Here is a 17,906-nt window from a genome sequence, read left to right on the forward strand (position 1 = left end):
TGACTTTGGATGGGATGATTGTGCTGAACATTGAGCTGTAGTCAATGAACGGCAGCCTGACATATGAGTTCCTGTTGTCCAGGTGGTCCAGAGCAGAGTGAAGAGCCAGAGAAATCGCACCTGCTTTTGACCTGTTGTGGCAGTAGGCAGATTGGAGCGGATCCAGGTCATCTCTGAGGGAGGAGTTGATTCCATAACCAACCTCTCAAGGCACTTCATTATGGTTGATGTAAGTGCCACCAGACGGTAGTCATTGAGGGAGGTCACCACAATCTTCAGAATCAGGTTTATTATCACTGACATATGTCGTGAAATTTGTTGTTTTGCAGCAGCAGTACAGTGCAAGACATAAAGATATAAAAATTACTATAAGTTGCAAAAATCAATAAATAGTGCAAAAGAGGAATAACGAGGTAGTGTTCATGGGTTCCTGGACCATTCAAGAATCTGATGGCGGAGGGGAAGAAGCTGTTTCTGAAACATTGCGTGTGGGTCTTCAGGCTCCTGTACCTCCTCCCTGATGGTAGTAACATGAAGAGGGCATGTCCCGGATGGTGAGGGTCCTTAGTGATGGATGCTGCCTTCTTGAGGCACCGCCTCTTGATGATGTCCTTGATGGCGGGGAGGGTTGTGCCCATGATGGAGTTGGCTGAGTCTACAACCCTCTGCAGCCTTTTTTAATCCTGCACATTGGAGCCTCCATACCAGGCAGTGATGCAACCAGTCAGAATGCTCTCCACCATACATCTGTAGAAATTTGCAAGAGTCTTTGGTGACGTACCAAATCTCCTCAAACTCCTAACAAAGTAGAGCTGCTGGTGTGCCTTTTTTGTGATTGCATCAGAGTGTTGGGCACAGGATAGATCCTCTGAGATGTTGATGCCCAGGAACTTGAAGCTGCTCACTTTTTCCACTGCTGATCCCTCAATGAGGACTGGTGTGTGTTCTCTGGACTTCCCCTTCCTGAAGTCCGTAATCAATTCCATGGTCTTGCTGACGTTGAGTGCGAGGTTGTTTTTGTGGCATCACTCAACCAGCTGATCTATCTTACTCCTGTATGCCTCCTCGTCGCCATCTGAGATTCTGCCAGCAACACTGGTGTCGTCAGCGAATCACTGGTGTTTGAGCTGTGCCGAAACAGTCATGAGCTCTTCTTGGGCACTGGTACAATAGATGCCTTTTTGAAGTAGGTGGGAACCTCAGACCATAGAAGTGAGAGGTTGAATATGTCCGTAAATACTCCAGTCAGTTTATCCACACAGATCTTTAGTACTCGGCCAGGTATGCTGTCTGAACCAGACGCCTTTCGTAGGTTCACCCCCTTGAATGACGCCCGGACACTGGCCTCAGAGAGTGAAATTACAGAGTCATCCGGCGATGTAGGGGCTCATGTGAGTGTGTCAAACTTCTCCGTATCAAAGTGTGCATGAAAGGCATTGAACTCATCCAGGAGGGATGGATCATTGCCACTTATGCTACCGGATCTCGCCTTGTGGGAAGTAATATTGTGCAAGCCCTGACACAGCTGTCGAGCGTCCATCCGTGATTCCAGTTTAGTCCTAAATTGCCTCTTCAAGGAGCTATGATTACTTTCCCATTCCCTCTCCCCCACACCAACCCCTTATTGCTTCACTGCTGCGTGGTTCGGTGACGTCCTCCATTCCCACATTATCCAGGTTGAGGGGTGAGGTCACTCTCTCTCCTATCCCACACAATCCAGTGGAGAAAGATTCTTCTGCCTGCCATTTTTAAACTGTTGAGGGAGGTAACCTTCCCTTTTTGAAAGGGGAAAGTATCCAGTGTCTCACTGTCAGCACCAAATGTCTCACCATTGCTACTTAGTGCCCATCCAGCGTGCTTGCCCACTCAGCACCCCGTGTCTCCCCCACTCAACCTTTCTCATCCTTGTGATGTGGGTTAACCTGCCCTCCAGCAGTCAGCTGCTCTTACCTCCTTTCCCAATACCTTCAGTGGAGGGCGATGGTTGTGGGCTGGGGGTTTTCTGATACATTTTCCGAGAAGTTCTCTCTAAAGACGTACGGGTAGTTTAACATGGGTTTAAAATGGGTGGTGCGGACTCATTGGGCCAGAAGGGCCTGTTACCGTGCTGTATAAATAAAGTTTTAAAGTTTTTTAAAGTGAGATAACCCTGCTTCCATCTCTTCTTCTTTAGGCATACAATGTCACTTCCCCGTCACTTCCACACTCCGCCCACCAAGTGTATCACCAAATGTCTCATCTATTCCCAATCACACCACCAGATATCTCAGAGGCACCTGTGTAGAAAGTCCCATCATCAGACCGGAGGTGATTGAGACAGAGGAACCAGGAAAATGGAATGGGGTCCATAAAGAAAGCAGGGTGGGAGTAGGTGTAGTCAAGATAGCTGTAGCTGTCAGTGGGCTTGTAATGGAGATTTGTTGCTAATCTATCTCCTGAGATGAAGAATACTTTCTCAAGCAACCACAGGAGATGTTTAAATGACTCTGTGGTTAAGAAGGCATATTGTGTATTGTCCTTCATCAATCGTGGAATTGAATTTAGGAGCCGAGAGGTAATGTTGCAGCTATATAGGACCCTGGTCAGACCCCACTTGGAGTACTGTGCTCAGTTCTGGTCACCTCACTACAGGAAGGATGTGGAAGCCATAGAAAGGGTGCAGAGGCGATTTACAAGGATGTTGCCAGGATTGGGGAGTATGCCTTATGAAAGCAGGTTGAGGGAACTCGGCCTTTTCTCCTTGGAGCGACGGAGAATGAGGGGGGACCTGATAGAGGTGTATAAGATGATGAGAAGCATTGATCTTGTGGATAGTCAGAGGCTTTTCCCCAGGGCTGAAATGGTTGCCACAAGAGGACACAGGTTTAAGGTGCTGGGCAGTAGATATAGAGGAGATGTCAGGGGTAAGTTTTTTACTCAGAGAGCGGTGAGTGCGTGGAATGGGCTGCCGGAGATGCTGGTGGAGGCGGATACGATAGGGTCTTTTAAGAGACTGTTGGATAGGTACATGGAGCTGAGAAAAATAGAGGGCTATGGGTAAGCCTAGTAATTTCTAAGGTAGGGACATGTTTGGCACAACTTTGTGGGCTGAAGGGCCTGAACTGTGCTGTAGGTTTTCTATGTTTCTATGTTATGAGGGCTACAAGCAGTGGGTTCCAGATCCCTAATGCCATCTGAGTAAAGACATTTTCTTCATTTCCCCCTTGATGTTCCCACGGGTCATTTTGAGGGGAAGAGATTCTTCCTTCAGAAATTTCATACACTTCAGTTAAGTCTCACCTCACCCACCTTTGTCCCAAAGAAAACACCCAATCTTTCCAGTGCTGGCAACATAAGAGACCATTCAGTCCCTTCTCAATACAATTCGCTACTGTCAGTTACCCCGATTGTAGGCGAGTGATAACAGAATCAGTTGGTGGGTATGTGAGAGAGAATAAGTTGCAGGGTTACAAGAGAGTAGGGAGCGGGGAGTAGGAATGATGGAAGCTGGCAGGGATCTAATGGGCCGAATGAACTCTTGTGTCATAATTAATCAATAAGAAGCTGTAACTTGGTACTGGGGCTTGGCTCGGTGGTACCAGCACTGGTAGAAGCATGTAGCTGCCAAATTGGATCTGCAGCAGTAGTGTAATGTGGTGACCAGAACTAGACGCAGTCCTCAAGTTTTTCAGCCACCTCATTGACCTGTCCTGTTACTGGGTGTGGTATATCTCTGTTCCCAGAGGGCCACTGTGTATCATATGTATAGTTGCACAATGATATGTTTCTTTTATAGTGTAGGTTGTGGCGAAGAGCCTTTGGGCTGGGAACAACGTGAGGCAGACCGGTCTCCATCAGATGCATTTGCAGAGGGGAGGGCAGATAAATCAGAGGAAATGACAAACTGGGGAATGGTAGGAGGGTTGAACAAAAGTTGTTTGGAACCCTTCTAGTTTTTAAAGTCTGGCATTGAGAATAAGTGTTTACATGTTTTGAAATAAATTTGCAAATCTGTAAGTGGGAAGCAGAAGAAAGTGGGATGACTCCACCCGTCCAACCTCTCTGGTCTGCCACACATGGCAGAGCATGGCTCCTCTGGATCTCAACTCCACCTGCCTGCCCTGGGGGTTCCATACACCTTGATACTCTCAACCAAGAAAAATCAATGCCTGCTTTGACGTTTTGAATGAATGCCCACTTTTAACAGCTTTTTACAGAGCGAGTTCCAGCTTTCCACCAGCCAGGAGCTACTGCCTGATGTCTCTGCCAGTCTAATTTTATTGCCGTGCTCTTTTCCTTGTGTCCTGGATTTCCACATTGGAAAACAAATATTTAAATTTGAAAGGATATTTATGAAGCTGCTATATTCTTAACAGGATGTCCAGGTGAATAATTAAAGAGAGCTTTGTATGTTTATAAAACCAATCACATATTCCCTACTGGGTTAATGAAGTCCCTCACTGCCCTGGGAGGGAAATGCCTGGAGGAAGATTGCAAAGCAGCATCTGCCTAGGATATTGCTTAAGTCAGGACTAGGTGACGTGAGAGGGCTTATTGATCAAAGGAGGCCATTCAATCTCCCAAGTCTCAAGTATTAGCCAGAATCATGTGCTCATGTTTCTGTCCTGGAGGCTAGTAGTTTTACTGCGCCAAGTTGGCAAAGATCTTTTTTTAATTTATTCTCTGAATCTGGGCATCACTTCCAGTAAAGGAAAAGTGATTGTTGTCCTGGTTGGGATCATGGGTGTTAGTGAGAGCATCTGATCTTGTCATGGCATCGCAATGAACCAAGTTAGTCAACCAATTCCTCACCGCTGATGGGCTGCTTATATGTATTCTCGGCCATGAGGTTACTGATTGCGACAGCATCTCATGACCCTCAACACTCATGGGCTGCACTGGCTGTCCATAATCTTTCCTGATTAGCACACTACACATCCCATGCTGTATGATGGAAAATGGGAGAAAGAACTTTGTCTTCATACTGATATTATTCTGGACAAAATCTTTGGCAGTGAGGTTACTGGCCAGTGGTGACAAGTAGACTGTAATCTTGTTTCTCTCCACAGAAATTACCATATATCTTTCCACCAATCAAGAGCTTAATAACACGCACATGGCATGCATGGTAGCGAAGGCGTTAGCGCAACGCTATTACAGCGCCAGCGATCGGTGTTCGATTCCCGCCGCTGTCTGTAATGAGTTTGTACGTTCTCCCGTGTCTGCGTGGGTTTCCTCCGGATGCTCCAGTTTCCTCCCACCTTCCAAAGACGTACAGGTAGGTTAATATGGGGATTTAAAATGGGCGGTGCGGACTCGTTGGGCCAGAAGGGCCTGTTACCATGCTGTAAATAAAATGTTTTAAAAATCAAATCATTGGCTTATTGATACAGAGAAACAAATCAGACATGGTCTTATTGATCTGTTTTGCTACCTTCACCACCATGTTGCTTTGCTCCTCCACATCACCCTGTTTCCTCCCATCTGTTGTATATTCACTGGTCTTGTTACACTTCCTCAATTGTATTGTCTCACTTTAGAGTCATAGAGTTACACAGCACCAAAAGAGACCCTTCAGCCCAACTGATCCATGCTGACCTAGGTGCCTTCCTGATCTAGTCCTATTTGCCTGCATTTGGCCCATATCCCTTTAAACCTTTCCTATCCATGAACCTGTCCAAATGTCTTTTACCACTTCCTCTGGCAGTTCATTTCAGATACCCACCACCCTCTGTGTGAACATCTAACCTCTCAGGGCCCCTTTCAATCCTTACCTTTTCACCTTAAACCTACGTGCTCTAGTTTTAGGCTCCCCTACCCTGGGAAAAAGACCGTGACCTTATGTATGGCCCTCATGAGCTTATAGACCTCTATAAGGTCAATCCTCAGCCTCCATTGCTCCAGGGAAAACAGTCCCAACCTATCCAGGCTCTCCTTATAACTCAAGCCCTCCAGTCCTGGCAACGTCCTTGTGGATCTTTTCTGCGCCCTCTCTAGCTTAATCCCATCCTTCATATGACCTGACGACCAGAACAGCATACAATATTCCAAGAGTGATCTCACCAACATCTTGTACAGCTGGAACATGACGTCCCAACTCTTGTACTCAATGCCCCATCCATTGAAGGCAAACGTGTCATACGCCTTCTTCACCAGCTTGTCTTCCCGGGTTGCCACTTTCAGGGAACTATGTACAAGGAGCTCAGTGGAGCACAAGTCCAATCAACTGAGGCCAACAAGTAAGTGAAAATAAATAAAAACTGCAAAGACTGGAAAACTAAAATAAAAACAGAAAATACTGGAAATACTCAGCAGGTCAGGCTGTGTTTATGGGAAGAGAAACAGAGTTAACATTCAGGTCAAAAGACCCTTCATCAGAACCGAGGCCAACACCCTGGCAACAGAGGGGTGCCAGTCAATCAATGGAGGCCAATGCCCTGGCAACAGAGGAGTGCAAGACAATCAATACAGGCCAACGCCCTGGCAACAGTGGTTAGTTTCTGTCTATAAAAAGGAAACTACAAAGGTGTGAGGGGTGGATTGGCTACAGGCGAAGCTATTGGGTGCTGGTCAATGCACTGGATGCAAAGCGCACTACTATGTACAGAGTGACCACTGGATGCAGGGAAACTCACTGGCTGTAGAGCAATCCACTGGGTGCAGGACACTCCACTGGATATAGGAAGAGCCTCCTGGTATGGGACTCCACTGGGAACAGGAAAGCCCAATAGATATCGGCATTTCATTAACAACCCACTGGGTAAAACATAAACAGGCAAATACAGGTAGCCCACTGGATACACAGCACTTCACTGGACACAGGCCACTGGGTACAACTAAACCCAGACTCTCACTCACCCTGATAGATAAAGGAAATCACACAGAGTAAAGGGGAAACTATGTGGTACAGGGTATTCCACTGGGTTCAGAGAACCATACTTGATACAAGACACTGCACAAGATGTAGCAAAACTCCACCTGATGTAGATAACTCCAGTGGGCACCCTGCTCCTGAAGCTGCTTTTCAATACAGAAAGGTCACCTGTCTCCAACCACAGCAACAACACTGTGCACTTGAGCAACTGTCACCAACAGGTCATTGGGAGTCACTCCCTCTACATAACTGAATGTTGCTGTGGGTGTTTGGAAGGCTGGGAGAGATGAAGAGGAGAAGTTGGAAGAGGAACATGTGTCTTCCTCCTGGTATTAGCCACTCCCCACCCACCCCCCAACTCCACCCCCAGCTGGGCTTAACAAACCCATAAATTACAACAATACCCTCAGATACTCAATGCTCCTGTTGAATGAAGCAGCCCCTCCACTGGGGCAAACTTCCCGCGAGATCTATTAATCCAATCATGGCACGGTAGTGTAGTGGTTAGCGTAACGCTATTACAGCGCCAGCGACCCGGGTTCAATTCCGGCCGCTGTCTGTAAGGAGTTTGTACGTTCTCCCTGTGTGTCTGGGTGGATTTCCTCTGGGTGCTCCGGTGTCCTCCCACATTCCAAAGGGTTAGGAAGTTGTGGGCATGCTGCGTTGGCGCCAGAAGCATGGCGACACTTGCGGGCTGCCCCCAGAACACCCTACGCAAATAAGATACGTTTCACTGTGTGTTTCAATGTACATGTGACTAATAAAGAAATCTTAATCTTACATTTCTCCACATTCTTCACCTTCCTTGTGCCAACAGATGTGTTGGGGCACCAGAGGGCAGCCAACTCAGTTTGTGATCTGCCACTGACACCAGATGCTATTGAACTGCTCCTTCTAACCCTTCTCCTGTGGGACAATGCTGAAAAGTGTCAGTATTAACTCGCAGCACAGACCCTCACCACTGCACACTGAAGCTGAAATTCTAGATGCTTCCCCTCCTCTGCTACCCTCCTTTCCCCTTACCCAAACCCCTTCTCAAAACCACATCCTTAAACTGTGTAAACTAATCATTCTTCAGCCATGCCTTCAGCAACTTAGGCCCTAAGCTTTGGAAATCTTTCACCAGACTTCTCCAACACCCCACTTGCTTTAAGGCTGCACCTTCATGACAGCTCCAAGGGCTCTGTGCAGAACCTTGGCAGATAACAGCCCCAGGATGTCTTGCCGTGTGAAGGGTGGTACAGAAATTCACTGAAGATCATGCTCTGTTAAGTTTTCGTTCTTTATTCTGCCGCTTTTAGGCAACTCCTCCAGCTGTGTCCTGAGATATGCTTCATTCTTCTCCAGAAATAGGAGCAGAACATTCAACCCTCAAGACTACTTCATCACCTGATGCAGCCAGACCTTGGTAACAATTTGTCTCAACTATCTTTTAGGCTGAAGAAATCGTTTCTGTCTTCCTTGTTTAATTTTTAAACAACTCAAGCGATCGTCCTTCATACCAGCCACCTCACTCAGCTGTTACCACAAGGCTGCATGTTGCAACACCACTCCTGAACTAAGAGAGGATGTGCTCGCCATGGAGGGAGTGCAGCTAAGATTCACTGGCTCCAGGGATGACAGGTTTGCCATTTGAGAGATTTAGTCAACAAGACCCATGTTCTCTAGAAGTTAGAAGAATGAGAGGCAATCTCATTGAGGGTGGATGCTTCCCCTGGTTGAGCATTCTAGGATCGGGGGTTACGTTCTCAGAATAAGGACTGAGATGAGGAGAATTTTTTGAATTTTTGAAGTTCTCTATTCTGAAGGGCTGTGGGAGCTCTGTCAATGAGTTTGTTGAAGTCAAAGATTGATAGTGGGGTCTGAGTCATCGGGCGATACAGCACGGAAACGGGCCAACTTATCCATGCCAACCGTGATGCCCCTATCTACTCTCATCCCATTTGCCTGCATTAAGCCCGTATCCCTCTGCTCCTTTCTTATCCCTGTTACCTGTCCAAATGCCTTTTAAACATTGTACTTGTATCTACCTCTAGCACCTGCTCTGGCAGCTCGTTGCACATACCCACTGCCCTCTGTGTGAAAAACTTACCCCTCTGATCTCCCACCTCACATTAGACCTGTGCCCCTTAGTTCTAGACTCCCCAGCCCTGGAAAAGAGACTCTGACTATCTACCCTATCTGTGCTCCTCATAATCTTCTAAACCTCATTAAGGTCACCCCTCAGCCTCCTACGTTCCAGTGAGAACAAACACTGCCTACCCAATCTCTCCTTACAACTACAGCCCTGCAATACAGGCAACATCCTGGTGAATCTCTTTCTAACGCTACCACATCTTCCTGAACTCTGGTGGTCAGAACTGCACATGATTCTCCAAGTGCAGTCTAACCAACGTTTTGTACAGATGCAACATTTCTGGATAGGAAGGGAGTTAAGGAATATGAAGATAGTTCAGGAAAATGGAGTTGAGGTAGAAGATCGGTTGAGATTTTGATGATTGGGGAGCAGGCTCAAAGAACCATATATGCTACCTGTTTTCCTTTTCTCCGTGCTTTTACATTATGTCCTTAGTCCCACTCATTCTGGTCTCTCTCATGGCTTCATCTTTCCTGCTCCCATTCCCCCATCCAGTTGCCCTTACGGTTGCGGTCTCTACCCCTGATGCCATCACAGGCAGCTCGCTCCAGGACTGTTCCAATCAAAGCCACGGGTAGGAAGCCCCCGTTTCAGATGAATACGAAACTATTAATCTTAGCTTTCAATTCCTCAGCAGTCAGTGGTGACTTCCTGTGGGGCAGTCTCCAGATTGTGGTCTATGGTCGAATGTTTCATTTCCTGTTTACAAGAAATACGATCAATTCCTCTTGCCCTCTGTCCTACTGGGGAAATTAGAGTCACCAGTCCTCACCTTCTCCCCAAACACAGTCACCTGAACCCCAGGGAAACCACCTGTTCTCCAAGCACAACTACCTGATCCTCAGGGATAATCGCCAACCCCCAGACACAACCATCCGATCCTCAGAGTTGACCACCCAATCCCCAGACTCAAACACCTAATCACTAGACGCAACCAATAGATTCCCAGACATAACCACCCAGTCGCAAGATTCAACCACCAGGTCCCCAGATAATAATCACATGATCCTTACGTACAACTACTCTCTCTCCAGTCTGTAGACAGCTGCTCGTGAGCCTCAGATCCCAAGCATCAATCGTCGCACACCCTCATCCGAGCTGATCACCCAGTCACCCAGTTCACAACCACCCTTCAAAAACGATTCCCAGTCAATCCTTTACCCAATTCCCAGACCCAATCACCTGATCTCAGAGATTGGGTCCTTCCCAATCCCCTGAGCCCATGAGCACACTCTCCAAGACTGTGTCCACACAGCCCCTCTCCCTGTCTCTCTGTGCAGAGATCCTTCTAGTTACTTCCATCTCACTGGGTTCCCCCTCCCTTTTCTCCCACCTCCTTAGACCTCCCCCCCCCCCCCCCATGCACAGTGCCTTCCTCGCCCTTTCCACAGGACTCTCTCTCACATTGGGCTATTCCCCTCCATGCCTCTCCCTCCAGGAGCCTCTCCTTCTTCCATTTTCCTTGGCACAGGTTCCCACTCCCTCCCCACAGAGCCCCTACCCCCACCTCTCTCTCCCCACAGAGCCCCTACCCCTGCCTCTCTCTCCCCACAGGGCCCCTACCCCTGCCTCTCTCCCCACAGAGCCCCTACCCCCGCCTCTCTCCCCCCACAGGGCCCCTACCCCCACCTCTCTCTCCCCACAGAGCCCCTACCCCCGCCTCTCTCTCCCCACAGAGCCCCTACCCCCACCTCTCTCTCCCCACAGAGCCCCTACCCCCGCCTCTCTCCCCCCACAGGGCCCCTACCCCCGCCTCTCTCCCCACAGAGCCCCTACCCCCACCTCTCTCTCCCCACAGAGCCCCTACCCCCGCCTCTCTCTCCCCCCACAGGGCCTTCACATCCTCCCACCTGCTTGCCACTCTGCCAGGTACCCTACCCCCTCTCTCCATCTTCGGGGACAGGACCCTTTCGCTCTTCCTCTCCTCCTTCCTTGTCTCCCGTTCTCTCTCACTCCAGTGTTCCCCAGCTGCTCATCAATCGCTCCCCACAAGGCTAATCTCCCTCTCTCCCCCATTTCCTTTTTCCTAGCCTCTACCTCTCAGCACCTGTCTCTGTTGACGGCCTGCCCCATCTCCCTCCGTGCCCTCTCCTCACATCCCCCTTCCACCTCTCTGTGTCTAAAGGATTGCACCTTATGAATGGTTTTGTGATGGCCCATTCCATCCCTTTCTCTTCACAGGAAAGTTGCGCCTCTCCCTCCACAGGTCAATGCTTTCTCTCCTCCCTCTAAACAGGGTGCATTCTTCTATCCTCTGCCTCCAGAGGGGCTTTCTCACAGCCACCCTTACCCCACCACCAGAGGACTTTGTGTCTCCCTCTGCTTAGAGACCCTTCACCACTCACGTCCTGACCAGGGGTCCCTCTACCTTTGTCTCCTTCCACAGAGCCCTCTGTTTCCCATCCACTGCACAAAACGTGCTCTCTCCTTGTGTCCTGTGGGAGAAGAACCTGCAGGCAGTGGTGTTCCCATGCACCTGCTGCCCTTGTGGGAGAGGTCAGGGGTTTGGGAGGTGGACTTGGAGTAGCCTAGGGAGAAAGTACACACTGCAGCCACTGTGTGCTGGTGGTGGAGGGAATGAATGTTCAGGGCAGTGGATGCGGTGCCACCAAGTGGGTTGCTTGGTCCTGGATGGTGTTGAACTTCCTGAGAATTGTTGACGCTGTATCATGCTCCTGGCTTGTGCTTTGTGGATGATGGAAAGGATCTGGAGTGTCCCAAGAATACCTAGCCGCTGACCTGCTCTTGCAGCCATGCTCCTTACGTGGCTAGTCCAGTGAGCTTCTGGACTGGTTGACCAGCCCCCAGGATGTTGATGATCAGGGACGAGGCAGCAGTAATTACATTGGCCGTCAGGGGTAGGTGGTTAGACTCACTCTTCTTGGAGAAAGTCATTGCTCTTTTGTGAATGTTACTTTCCATTTTGAGAACGCTGCTTTCTATTTTTCAGCCCTCACCTGAATGATGTCTAGGTCTTGCTACACACAGGTGTTGACCCTCACCTTGGTCAACCAACTTAGGTTCGGTGAATAACCACACAAAGTCTAATTAATTCAAACTACGCACAACTTTAATGTAGCAGCTTATTATATTAAATGCAAATATCCACCTCATTCCTAAATTCTACTGTTGCCTTTGGACCAATACTCACCCAAACTCACTTACACCAAAATAGGGGATCTCCTGTTGGCCAGCCAACTGATCCTTCTTCTCCTTGTCTCAGGCACAGCGATCTTCCTTGTGATAGTTGTTCTCCATGGAATTCTCACTCGTTAGTCTCCTGAGTCCTCGCTCTACCTCCGACAACTTTCATTATTGTACGTTTTTCTCATCAGTTCTGCACTGTTCTACTTTGGCTAGTTCATGGCTTGGCTAGTTCATAGCTCTACTTTGGCTAGTTCATAATTTGGCTAATTATGGCTAGTTCAAGTCAGACACTGGGCTCGGGCCACTCCAGTTCACAGACACGGACTTCTCTTCTAATGCCTGTTTTCTTCTGCCTCATTGAAGAGCATCCCACAAATAACTCCCTATTTGGAGATGATCTTTGATTAGCAGATTATCGGTAGGGTCCTCGTTATGTCCACTTCCAAGTTCTTCAATCCAGAGAGAGTTAACTCAGGAAAGGACAGCCTCCACTTCTTCCACCACCTGGTGAGAACTAAGACCTTTGTTTTGTCTGCTCGTCCACTGCCCTTGACCTGTTCCAGATATCTGTTCTGCAGATTTTTAATTTCTTCAGGCCAACACAGGCCCGGACTGCTTCATTTGCTGAGGATTTGCAAATGGAATTGCACAATGTGCAATCATCAGCGAATATCCTTGCCTCTGACTTTATGATAAAAGGTCATTGAAGAAGCAGCTAACGGTGGTTTGGCCTAGGACACTGCCCTAAGGAACTCCTGCAGTGATGTCCTGGAATTATGATGACTGATTTTCAGTAACCACAACCATCGTCCTTTGTGTGAGGTCTGACTCCTGTCACTAGAGTGTTTTTCCTTTCATGTCTATTGACCAGTTTTACCAGGGCTCCTTGATGCCACACTTGGTCGAATGCTGCCTTGATGTCAGGGACAGTCACTCTCACCACACCTCTGAAACTGAGCTCTTTGGTTCATTTTTAGACAAAGGCTGTGATGAAGTCTGGGGTTATATGGTCTTGCTGAAATCCAGACTGGCCATCAGTGAACACGTTGTGGGTGAGTAACTGGTGCCTGACAGCCTTGTCAATGACTCTGACCATTACTTTGCTAATGATTGAGAAGACTGATTGGGCAGCAGTTAGCCGGACTGGATTGTCCTACATCTTGTGAGCAAACATGCCTAGGCAATCTTCTGCATTGCCAGTGGTGTATTGGTATTGGTATTGGTTTATTATTGTCACTTGTACCGAGGTACAGTGAAAAACTTGTCTTGCATACCAATTGTATAGATCAATTCACTGCACAGTGCAGTTACATTGAGTCAGTACAGAGTGCATTGATGTAGTACAGGTAAAAACAATAACAGTACAGAGTAAAGTGTCACAGCAACAGAGAAAGTGCAGTGCAATTAGGTGCAAGGTCACAACAAGGTAGATCATGAAGTCATAGTCCATCTCATTGTTTAAGGGAACCACTCAATTGTCTTATCACAGTGGGGTAGAAACTGTCCTTAAGTCTGGTGGTACGTGCCCTCAGGCTCCTGTATCTTCTACCCGATGAAAATGTCCTGGGTGGGTGGGGTCTTTGATTATGCTGGCTGCTACATCAAGACAACGAGAGGTAAAGACAGAGTCCAAGGAGGGGAGGCTGGTGTCCATGATGCACTGGGCTGTGTCCACAACTCTCTGCAGTTTCTTGCGGTCCTGGGCAGAGCAGTTGCCGTACCAAGCCGTGATACATCCAGATAGGATGCTTTCAATGGTGCATCGGCAAAAGTTGGTGAGAGTTAAAGGGGACAAACCAAATTTCTTTAGCCTCCTGGGGAAGTAGAGGCGCTGGTGAGCTTTCTTGGCTGTGGCATCTACATGATTTAACCAGGACAGGCTGTTGGTGATGTTTACTCCCAGGAACTTGAAGCTCTCAACCCTGTAACTGTACTGGAACAGCTTGGCCACAGGTGCAGCTAGTTCTGCAGCATGTCCTCAGTACTACATCTGGGATGTTGACTGGTTTCGTAGCCTTTGCTGTATCCAGTGTGTTCAGCCATTTCTTGATATCATTTGGAGGAAATTGGCTTTAGACTAGATTCTGTGAGGATGAGGATCTCAAGAGGAAGCCGAGATGGATCATTTGTTTAACACCTCTCACTGATCGTGGTTGTAAATGGTTCAGTCTTGTCTCTTGCACTTACGTGCTGAGCCCCAACATGGTTGAGGATGGGGTTGTTCTTGGAGCCTCCTGCTTCCATTAGCTGTTTATTTCTCCACCAATATTCATGATTAGATCCGGTAGGACTGCAGACTTTTGATCTTATCCATTGGTTGTAAGATCATTTAGCATTTTCTATTGCATACTGCTTTGCTGTTTAGCACACATAAGGTCTGGTGTTTCTGCTTCACTGTGCTGGCCCCTCATCATCTGTGGGCATGCCTGGTGCTGCTCCTATATGTCCTTCTGCACTCCTCACTGAACCCATGTTGATCCCTCGGCTTGACAGTAAAGGCAGAATGAGGGGTGTGCGGGCCATGAGGTTACAGTCTGTGGCGGTGTACATCTCTGTTCTGCTGATGGTCCACGCTATATCATAGTTGAGCTGCCAGATCCACTTGGTGCCTATCGGATTCTAATGCCACAAAACACAGTGAAGGTTATCCGTGGTGTCTTCCTGTCTCTGTCTGGTGCTCCCTGTCCATCCGCCTCCACAGGGACTGCCCGGGAAGTGGAGTGGAATGAATGCTGGCCTCTTCCCCTGTTGCCATTTGTAGATGGCAGCTGGTGGAAAAGAGGCAGTCATTGCTCTGAATAACAGCAGAGACCTATTGACTGGGGGGCTTCACTGCCAAGCCTGTCCCATTGGTCAAGAGCTCTCAGGCGGGATTTCTGAGGCCACTTCTGGATGGATTGTTGCAGGGGATCCAGCTCCAACTCCTGAAGCTCAGCCCTGCTGCCCCGGTATTCTTCAATCTGACTACCTCCAAAAATAGGGTAACCAGACATTCAGTGAAGCAGCCCAAGCCTGGAATTTGCATTATTCTTCTGTGTTGTCAGATCGAGTTTCCTTCCTCCAATTCCTCACACTCCTAGCCACATTTGGCAGTCTGCTTCTACAGCAATTCTGGTTAGGGAAATTTTCCTGAGGTAAGGGAGTATCCTGTGAGCTGTTGGGGACTCTCCCTGTTCTGTTTTATTTGTTGAACAAGAGGCTGCGGATGAAGCAGCCCCATAGGAGCTTCAGAGCCACCTCCGGGTTGTAGCCCGGTGACCTGGGAGGGAACTCCTCGTGTACACATGGACCTACATCAGGAGCACGGTGTGTTGTATGTGTCATATGGTGAAGAATCTGGAGCTGCAACAAACCCTGGGCTGTCCTCTACGTTAGTACTTCAAATACTTTCAAAGAAAGTAAGAGTTTTTATTTACCATCTTTCACAGTACTTTTGTAGTACTTTTGACATCTAGTCATCCTGTATTGTAGGAAATGTCCGTTCAGAGCCATCTCCCACAACAGCAATGTGATAATGGGCAGTTAATGATAATATTAACTGTTTTAGTGGTGAACACAGCCAGGGCACCAGAGAGAACGCCACTCTTCTTTCCTGTGAAGACAAGAAGGACAGACAAGAGCCAGCGTCTTAACAGCATTGCAGTGTCTCAGTGCTGCACTGCGGTGTCAGCCTGGATCAGAGCTCAGATGTTTGGGGCAGGAACTGAACCAACAATAAGAGGGTGATCAACTGAGTTTCTGTGATCCCTGAGTGAAGGATTATGGTGACCTAAAACAAAAACAGAACCCTGGAAGAACTTGGCGAATTTAGCAGCATTGGTGGAGATGAAAGGGGAAAGTTGACATTTCGAGTTGAGACCCTGCATCAGGACTGAGAATGAACAGGAAAGATTGCTGGTATAGAGCAGTACGTCGAGGGGCGGGACAGAGGCTTGTAGGGGAGAGGTGGAATTGGATGGAGAAGGGATGATACATAGAAGGAACTGGGTGGGGGGGGGCAATGCAACAGAGGCTGGTTGGTGATAGGTGGAGCCAGATGGGGAGGGATGATGGGCAGATGGGCCCAGATGGGGGAAGGGGATGGGAGGGATGAACAAAGGTTCATCTGTAGGTAGACAGGAGAGTGTGTGGGAGGAGAGTGCCAGGAGTGTGGGTTACCTGAAATTGGAAAGTTCAATATTCATAGCATTAGGCACCCTGGCAAACTATGAGATGTTCTTCCAATTTGCATTTGGCCTCTTCGTAGCAACGGAGAAAGCTGAGGATAGATAGGTTGGTACGGGAGTGGGAAGGAGACTTAAAATGACGTATGACCAGAAGCTTGAGATGGCCCTGGCGGACAGAGCGTAGGTGCTCACCAGTGTAGAGGTGACCACATCACAAGCACCGAATGCAGTTGAGCAGGTTGGCTGAGGTGGCTGGTGAACCCCTGCTCATCTGGAAGGGCTGCTTAGGCCCCCGGATGGTGGTGAGGGAGGAGGTGAAGGGACAGGTTTTACACCTCCTACAGTTGCAGGACGAAGTGCCAGGGGACCAGAGGGGTGTGTGGGGAGGGACGAGTGGACTGGGGAGTCCCGAAGAGAGTGATCCCTATGGGAAACAGAAATGGAGGGAGGTGTGTGGTGGTGGGGCGGGGGGGGGGATCATGTTGGAGTCGGCGGGGATGGTTGAGGACGATGCAGAGGCCAGAGAGGTGAAAGGTGATCACCAAGGGAACTCTATTACTGTTCTGCCTGGGAAGGGGGAGGGGTGGAGGGCTCAGAGGAGATGTGCATAGAATGGAGGAAATGCGTGGGGGGGCTCCATCAGCGAGGGCAGAGGGAAAGCTACGCTTCAGGAATTGTTGCTTTCTCAGAGGGTCTGCACGGCCTTCATATGAGTCTGAGGGGTTCTAGCATCTGTCTCCCAACTGGTACTCCATCCCTCCTCTTCTAGTCATCACCTGGACCAGCTCTGTCTTCCAGCACCAGCCGGGTTGAGTAAAGAAACAGAAGATGAGCTGTTATGCTGTTGCAAATACAGTGGGAAGATGGGAGGGACGTTAAATTTCATAAAGTTTCAAAAACTAGATGGTGGTAATGGTGCCATCCTAATGCAGACTGGGAAGGTGAGAGCGTAAAGGATAATGGGGACAAGAATTCATGAAATCGGCAATGAATTCCAGACAAAGAATCTCCCTGTTGACCAACCCTCATCCAATGACCCAGTGCTCTGCTAGGTCGGACACCACTTGGGATAAGTACTAGAAGTCAGAGAAGAGGGATAGCACGGAAACAGGCCCTTTGGCCCACTGAGTTGTGCCGACCATCGAGCACCCATTTTTACACCAATCCCCCCCCGTCCCGTTTTACTCTCACCGCATCCACATCAGCTCCTTCCCAGAATCTGCCACTCACATCGTGGCCAATTAACCCAAGGAATGCGAAACCCAGATCCCTTAAGTGAATATATAAAAATATAGAGAAGTGCGACTGATTGGATTAACCCAGTAAAGAGGCAATATAAATCAGCATTGTCACGCTGCTTGGAACGATTGCCTTCCAGGTTGTAAGACGCTATGATCTTTGGTGTACTTTCCACGGACCATATTCCCTCACTTGCTGTCACATCTCAGATGGAAAGGAGAGTGCATCAGAATGGCCTCGGCAGACCCTCCCCTACCAGGGAGCTGCCGAGGGGCAGTCAGTGCTGACCTTTCCACCAACATGCCTATTCTTAGAAAAAGCATTTTGAGGTGTTGTGGTAATAAGTGTGACTGTACGTCAGTCT

The sequence above is a fragment of the Pristis pectinata genome, chromosome 16 (genome assembly GCF_009764475.1).
Source record: "Pristis pectinata isolate sPriPec2 chromosome 16, sPriPec2.1.pri, whole genome shotgun sequence".
NCBI lineage: Eukaryota > Metazoa > Chordata > Chondrichthyes > Rhinopristiformes > Pristidae > Pristis > Pristis pectinata.